Source organism: Arachis hypogaea, chromosome 11 (genome assembly GCF_003086295.3).
Source record: "Arachis hypogaea cultivar Tifrunner chromosome 11, arahy.Tifrunner.gnm2.J5K5, whole genome shotgun sequence".
In the NCBI taxonomy this organism is placed as follows: domain Eukaryota; kingdom Viridiplantae; phylum Streptophyta; class Magnoliopsida; order Fabales; family Fabaceae; genus Arachis; species Arachis hypogaea.
In genome coordinates, this window is record NC_092046.1 from 61,357,886 (window position 1) to 61,366,765 (window position 8,880).

Consider the following 8,880-nt stretch of genomic DNA (forward strand, 5'->3'; position numbering starts at 1 on the left):
CCCGACGTCAAAATGGCGACGTTGCCGGGGAACTGCTAACGTATGCCTTATTATTGGTTATTGTAAATATTTTTCTTTTGCTTGTTTATTTATTTTTGTTTTTCCTTTTTATCTTTATTTTCTACTATGAACTCTCACCCCTCTCGCTTTGAGTTTGGTTCTAATATTGTTAAAGAAAATAGAAGTTACAGCAGGAATGTGCATCAAGGTCAGACCAATCAAGGATGGATGGAGCCAAGAGGATCTAATCAACCCTTTAGGCAGCAACACCCTCCGAGATATCCTAGACAAAGACCATTCTACAATGCATACCCAGCTGAAAGATATGGTGGACAACCTTGTAACTACCAACAAGTCCCATCCCGTGCATATGAACCATCCTTTCAACATAACCTCGAACCACCACACTCACAAGCTTCTCTTCACCATTCGCCATCATATGATCCTTCCTTACCCCAATACCAATCCAATCGTTCCCAATCATCACCACTTTCCTTTGTATCATGTCCAAGTCTGGCAAACCGTGAAGCAGAGGATCGCCTAAAGGAAACAGTAATTAAATTTCAAACAACCATTCAACAACTGGAGCAAGCACTAATTCAATGGGCCACTAGGCGCTCAAATATACAAGGATCAACCACAGCTCCATGTGGACAGCCCGATGAAGAGCATAGCATGAAAGAAATACTAGAGACTCCAGTGGACAAGACAAAGAATGAATTCATACTAGAACAAGTGGAAGAAGCTGTCATTGTTCAAGAAGAAGAATTGGTTGAAGATCTAGGAGATGCTGAACTTTCTTGGGAATCCAGAATTGAGGAAAAACTCGTCCAAGATGCTACAGTTGATGCTAAGGAGGATACTGTACAATCTCCAAGGCAAGTCGTTTACGAAGAATCAGACGGAATAATCCAAGGAGCAAATTTCCTTGATAAAGATAGTCACAAGTCTAGTTCTCCTAGTGATGAACTTGCGTCCGCAAGTGAATTCTCTGAGATCGACGAATTTTCCCCAAGTGAATATGAAGATGATGCGGAGGTAGATTTCTCTCAACCTCCAATCTATGACTCGAGTGATGAGGAAGACATAGAAGACTTTGACCAGGATACAGATACAATTGAAGATCTTTGCAAGGAAATGGAAGAATTCACAGAAGAGCATAAGGAAACGGAACTTGCAGAACCACCAAAAACACCTACCCCAAGGCCATTACCACCTAATACAAGCTTCAAGTGGGTACAATCCTTAACTTATAATTTTACTTATTCACTTGAGTATGGTTTGCTCGAAACAGATGGCCAACTTAGAGCTCTCTGCGGCTTTAAGAATAAGAGGGAATTGGCTCGTACTCAGAGTTGGTGCACCAGGTTCAATAAGGTTCCACGCTTTACCTCGAAGTACACGGATTGGTATAATGCCCAATTGCATGGATCACGGAGAACGTTTGGTCACCACGGTGAGATTCTACTTTTTAACCCGCCCGAATGGAAACTTACAAATCAAAACGGAGGTGGATCTAAAAACACAGCTTGGGATCATGGATTATATTCTGACATTCGTCATCCCGGGAGGCTGCATATCTGTTTGAAGCCGCTCAGAAGCTTTACATGCCTAGTTTGGGACCCCGGAGGCTATTGGCATTCCAAGCACTGGTGAAAATTTTTGGACGAATTTAAACACAAGCCACCATAACAGGATACTCCTCCAATGTCCAACTTAAGGACTTTAACTAAAAGTGCTAGGTGGGAGACAACCCACCAGGGTATGGTCGCTTCTTTTTCAATTTATTTCTTGTTAATTGCTTTCATTTTTCCTTTTTCATTTTAATTTATTAAACCTGGAATCATGCATAACATTCTTATTAATCATTGCATTCTGCATTTTTCATGCACAAAAAAAAAAGGTTGCACGACGTGACCGCATACCTCATGCGATCGTGTCATATCGCGAAAAATACCACCCATGCGACCGCGTCCCCCACGCGGCTGCGTGATATATATATATATCGGTGTAAGGATCCAACGAACAGAAAGTTAGGCTGGAATCGTGCGGCCCTTATGCGTTTCGCACAAATTGGCCCACACGATCGCATGCCCTATGCGATCGCGTCACTTGCACAATACCAATCCCACGCGACCGCGTGAGCGACGTGATCGCGTCGCATGGATTGCACATCACCCCAAAAGGAGACAGAGAGTTGCGCTAAAACGGCGCTGGAGTCGTGCGTTTAGCACAAATTCCAGCAACGCGATCGCGCGACCCACGCGATCGCGTCACCCCTCTTTCCCCCCTCTCATGCGATCGCGCGACCCACGCGATCGCATCACCCCCATTTTCATCCCAACCACGTGACCACGTGCCCCACGCGGCCGCGTGGATTCGAAAATATAACCCCCCAGCCCGCGAACCCTATCAGTTGCGCAGCCCCCCCTTCACCCCCAACCCTCTTCTCCTTCTCTCTTCTTCTTCCCCCAGCCACCGCCGGCCAGCCACCACACCACCACCCCAACGCTGCCGCCCAGACGTCACCGCCGTACCACCCCCTCCCATTCTCTCTTCTTCCTTCTCCCTCTCTCCTCCCCTCTCCACCACTGCCAACCGCGAGCACCGCCCAGCCACCGCCGGCCGTCCAGCCGCGCCCCCCTCTCCGCCACCCACCCCCTTCACCCAGCAACAACCACCGCCCTCCCTTCTCCAGTCAGTCCCTCCTCTACAGCAGCCAGACTCTCAGCCCACCACCGCCACAGAGACCCCAGCTACCATCCCTACCAGTGATGACACTCCTTCACACCTGGCTTGATTGAGCATCAAGGACGATGCTTCATTTTAAGTGTGGGGAGGTCGCCATCTCTGGCGTTTATTTTGGTGAACTACTACATACTTTTTCTTTTATTTTGGATATTTTTCTGTATTTTTCTCTATTTCTTTTATTGTTATTTTCTGAGTACTTATACATTGCTACTTGTGTATTTTACTCTATTTTCTGCATTTTGCATTTTTTGTTCATATTTTAGTTATTTAGTTCATTTTAGTTATTTAGTTTAGATTGCAATTCTAACTTATTAGTGGATCAATTAGTATAGTTTACCCTTTTTACATAAGATAGCTTAATTATAGCTTAGTTTAAATTGACAAATATAAAAAGAGTAAGCTAGGAACTTGAACATAATAGATTTAGATCCATAAAACCTTGTATATATAGCATTACATGATGTAGTTAAACTGACAACATTTCATCAAGGAGAAACATTAAAACTTCAAAGGCTACCCTAAATTACTTTTTAAGAGAATAATGAGAATTTTTAACTAAACCTGCATGACATACATAAGTGATAAATGATTTTTCAGCTAGAGAACACATAGCCTGTGAGTTTTGAGCTTAACTGTATGGTTACATTCAAACCATAATTTTTATTCCTGTATGTTCCGACCTTCTTTCTTAATCTGGTGTTCTTTACTTTGTTTTAGTCTATATATCCGATTATAGAATATAGGTACATTTCAAAATAATGATTGAGGCCATCATTTGATTTTAGCTCACTTACCCCAAATTATCCTACCTTTTACATCACCCTTGTTAGCCCCCTTGAGCCTTTAAAAACCCCTTTATTCTATTTAGCCAAATTACTAGCCTTAAGCAGAAAAACAAAAGAAATTCCCAAGTGAATCCTTGGTTAGCTTAAGATAGAAAATCTTTAATAGAGTTAAATGTGGGAAACCTTTTGGGAACATGGATGATAGAAACAAAAGGTAGAAAAGTTAAAAGAAATAAAATAAATTTGGGAAGCATGTTCATGAGAAAATCAAAGTGCTTAAATTACCATGTGTATTCAAAAAAAAAAAAAGTTAGTTTTCAAGCATGTAAATAAGGGGATACAAAAAGGACTCCCCAATGCAAAATAAAAAGCAATGCACATGGGATAAAAACAAGAATTGAAACATGAGCATGTGACATCAAAAGTGAAAAAATAGGGAAAATAGGTAAAGAAGCATTGTTTTACCAAGTATGTATGTTAGGTGAGATCTTAATCTAATTAAGGATTCACTTATTAGCTCACTTAGCCTTATACATATATCCTTACCCTTTGCCTTGACCCCATTACAACCTTAATTAAAGACCTCATGAGTTTTGGTATGACTATGTTCTATGATTGTTGATTGGTTAGACGAAAAACAAGGTTATAGAAGGAAAGAATAAAAAGAAGAATAGAGTGATTAACCCAATAAACACTGAGTGATTAGAGAGAAAACACAAAATCTAGTGAGGATTCAAAAGCTCATTAACATTTATCTCTGATTGTCTTGCAAGTTTTTTTTCTCTCATCTCATTTGCTTTATTATTTGAGGGTTAGCTATATATGTATATATATCTCCTTGAGAATGTGAAATAATTTGACTACATGTAGGCTTTATATATGAGTGGATGAATTAGAATTGCATAACTTATTAGGTAGATGCATTTAAATTAGGTTGCATTGCATGACATTCCATCACTTTAACCTTAGTTATTTACCTTGGATTTAGCATGAAGACATGCTAGTGTTTAAGTGTGGGGAGGTTGATAGACCCATATTTCATGAGTTCTTTTGTGCTTAATTAGAGTGATTTATACAATCCTTCACCTACTTATTCACATTAATTGCATGGTTTTACTTTCCCTTCCTTATTATGTGATGTAAATGAAAAACATGTTTTCTAAGCTTTAAAATTAATTATTTTAATTACCTTTATTTCCATTCGATGCCGTGATTAGTGTGTTGAGTAGTTTCAGATTTTCTAAAGGCAGAATGACTTAAAGGATGAAAAAGGAAACATACTAAAATGGAAGGAGAAAGCAAAACAGAGCTTTAAGGAAACTGGTACCCACGCGATTGCATGGATGACGCGATCGCGTGCCAAGCACGAATCAGCAGTGACGTGGCCGCATGACTGACGTGACCGCGCGCCTTAAGCAGAACGCACATGACGCGGTCGCATGACTGACGCGACCGCATGGCAAGGAAAAGCTCCGAATGACGCGACTGCGTGACCCACGCGGACGCGTGACAGAGGCCACGCACCAGAAATTACAGAATACGCCCCCAGCGAATTCTGAAGCCCTTTTTGGCCCAGATCCAAGTACAGACAGCATAGACCAGAGGTTATAAAGTGGAGGAATGCATCCATTCAGAGAGAGCTCGCCAATTTCTAGTTTTCATGATTTAGATTTAGTTTAGAGAGATTCTCTCTCTCTCTTAGGATTTAGGACTTCTTCTTGTTTTGGGAGTAACCCTGGATCCAGGTTTTAATGTTCTTTTATTTTAGTTTTACTTTTATCCCAACATTTGAATTGATTATTATAATTTGATTTATGAATTATTCCATGTTACAGATCTCTATTTGAATTAATGATATTTGAGGTATTTTCAGTTTATAATTGTTCTCTTTGATTTAAGTTGCCATTGCTTCCCATCTAAGGATACTTTCATTATTCTAGCAATTTACTTTTCCCCCTTTTGGTCTTGGTTAAGAATTTAGTAACTCAACAGTTATTAAACTCAACATAATTGATAATTGTTATTTTGCTAATTGAGCTGAACCTAAATAATCCCAACCTTTTCTTAGGAAATAATTAGGATTCAAAGGTCAAATTAATTAGTCCCTTGACTTTCCTTTGCCCTGGCAAGGGTTGACCAAGTGGAATTAAAATACAACTTTCATTATTGTTGAGAGGGATAACTAAGTTGGACTTCTAATTTCCCCTATCTTGCCAAAAGTTGTTTTACAGTTATTATTTAGTTTTAATTGCCATTTAATTCACTCGTCATTTAAATTACTTGCTTCTCACCTTCTAAACCCCGATTACAACCTTTATAACCAATAAAAAGAACATACTTCCTCGCAGTTCCTTGAGAAGACGACCCGAGGTTTGAATACTCGGTTAACAATTTTTAAAGGGTTTGTTACTTGTGACAACCAAAATGTTTGTACGAAGGGATTTTTGTCAGTTTAGAGACTATATCTACAACGCAACTGTTTTTATGACATTCTTTACTGGCAGAAATCCCGACGTCAGAGCTCTTTCAAGAACTTGGCGTAGAGTGGCATTTGTTCTATTGCTTCAGCAAAGGGTATGTTGATTTGCAGCTTCTTGAAGATTTCCAAGAATCTCAAAAACTGATTGTCATCTCCCTTCTTCTTTAGTTGCTGAGGGTATGGGACTCTTGGGATATCTGGTTTCAGCACTCCTTCCCCTTTTGTGAACTCAAATTCGGAACTTGAGCATCGTCCTGCTCTTCTTCCTCTTTATTTGAGTCCTTTTCTTGTGGTTTCTGGGGGTTTCCTTCAGTTCCTTCCCACTCCGAAGGGTGATAGCCTGACACTCCTCCCTTTTGGTTGAGTTAGTTTTACTGCGAAGGTTGTGGCTGGGAATTTGCTTGAGTAAATAGCCAATTTGTGTCTCAAGTTTCTTGATGGCAGCATCCTGATTCTGCATATTTGACTGCACTTCCTCTCTGAATGCTTTACTGTCCTGGATATCCTTGCATATGCCTTCAAGTAGATTTTCAATCCTTGAGATTCTTTCATCAAGTGATGATAAGTCAGGCAGAGAAGGGTTGTTTTGGCCTTGATAGGAATGTGGAGAGGTATTGTTATGGGGGTGTTGATATGGTCTAGATGTGAAGTATTGGGTGGCTGCATCGTTTGGATTTGGGTGTCTTTGATCACGGCTTTGGTCTTGTTGATTTCCCCACCCAAAGTTTGGGTAATTCCTCCATCCAGGGTTGTAGGTTTTGGAGTATGGATCATGGTTTTGCCTTGGTGAATTCCCAATGTAGTTAGCCTGCTCCTGGCTACCCTCTGCTTCTTCATTCACTCCTTCTTGGGTTGTTGACGAAGTGGAGATTGCTGCTACTTGGTTCCTCTCCATCTTCTTGGCGAGGTCAGCCAGCTGCTGGGTAATGAGCTTGTTTTGGGCCAGCAGAGCATCTACATTGTTTAGCTCCATTACTCCTCTTGTGTTCCCTCTTTCGGAAGCATAGAAGTAGTCGTTCTCTGCTACTGTTTCAATGACATCTATGGCTTCCTCAATAGTCTTCTTCTTGTTCAAAGATCCTCCAGATGAATGGTCTACGCCCTTCTTTGACTCATAAGACAGCCCTTCATAGAAAATGTGCAGCTGCACCCATTCATTGAACATATCTGGTGGGCACCTCCTTGTTAGGTCTTTAAACCTCTCCCATGCTTCATATAGAGTCTCACCATCTTGTTGCCTGAAAGTTTGGACCTCAGCTCTCAGCCTATTGATTCATTGAGGAGGGTAAAATCTTGCTAAGAATTTGTTCACCACGTCTTCCCAAGTTGTCAAGCTTTCCCTTGGGAAGGATTCTAGCCACTTGGCTGCCTTATTCCTGAGTGAGAATGGAAATAAGAGCAGTCTATAGGCGTCAGGATGAACACCATTAGACTTCACTGTGTCACATATTCTCAGGAAGGTGGTTAAATGTTGATTTGGGTCCTCTTGGACACTTCCTCTGAACGAACAGTTATTTTGCACAAGGGTGATGAGCTGTGGCTTCAGTTCAAAATTGTTGGCATGGATGGTTGGCTTTTGAATGCTACTTCCACAGTTTCCTGGGTTTGGATTGATATAAGAGCCTAAAACTCTTCTATCCTCCCCAGTATGATTTGCTCGACCTCTTCCGCCATGGTTGTGAGCTTCTTCTTCGTGATGATTTTCCATGTTTTCTTCCATGTTTGGTTCAAAGTATTCCTCAAAGTGTTCCTCCTCTTCTTCAGCACCAACTACACGTTTGTCTCTTGCCTCCCTCCTTAGTCTAAGGAAGGTTCTCTCAGGTTCAGAATTAAAGGAAGTTAACGCCCTGCTTCTTCTCCCTGTCATACAACCAACAAGTACAAGCAAAGAGAATAGGTGCAGAAAGTATATCTGTCAGAATTACTGTTAGTGTGAGTGATGCAATATATCAAACAGTTAGTGGGTTAGTGAGATGAATAGTAAATAACAAAGAAAAGGTGGGGGGAAAGGAAGAAATTAACTAAAACATGAAGTAAAGAACTCAAACAGAAATTTAAATCAAACAAAAATAAAATGCTCAATCTAGTTATCCTCCAATCTAATCATTGTTGATGCACAATCAATCCCCGGCAACGGCGCCATAAACTTGATGCACGGAAAACTTGTCTCATAACAAATTTCCTTCGGAAAGTGTACCAAATTTGTCGTCAAGTAAAAACTCACAATAGAGTGAGGTCGAATCCCGCAAGGATTGATTGATCAAGCAACTTTAATTAGAGGAATATTCTAGTTGAGCGAATCAGAAATTTAGTTGAGGATTGCAGAAAATTAGATGGCGGGAAAGTAAATGGCAGAAAGTAAATTGCAGAATCTTAAATGGGAATGGGGGAATTGCTTATAAATGTAAATGACAGAAATTAAAGAGAATGGGTAAGATCAGAAATGGGGAGTTCATTGGGCTTAGGAGATGTTGCATTCTCCGGATCAATCTCATTTACATCTCTTCCTCAATCAATGCACTCATTGATCTCCTTGGCAATCTTAAGTGATTGAATTACAATTTCTTGTAATTCAATCTCTCAAATCTTGATCAATAGCCAATTCCTTGGTCAATTGCTCATGAGAAAAGATGAAGTATGGTCACTGATTATACCACATGCATTTCCCAAATCAAGCATTGAGAGGATTATAGTCACGTATCAATCCAAACCCAATTTGGTCCAGCATGAGAAAGCATTTCTAGCTTGATCTCTTCATTCCTCGTCCAAGGTTCAGAAGAGATCCAAGTATGAATAGTTTCTTTTCCAAGATAACTACCCAATTGGATGAAGATCAAAAGCTTTCAAGTAAAATCAAGAGAAAAG

General features: G+C 40.5%; 1 non-coding gene across 1 annotated transcript; it reads left to right on the top strand.

Moving 5' to 3' along the window:
• Window positions 1-7,175: 7,175 nt before the first annotated feature.
• On the top strand, window positions 7,176-7,282 carry LOC112725363 (small nucleolar RNA R71). The gene has a single exon (XR_003164476.1). It is a non-coding gene; the product is annotated as a small nucleolar RNA R71 (small nucleolar RNA).
• Window positions 7,283-8,880: the final 1,598 nt, after the last annotated feature.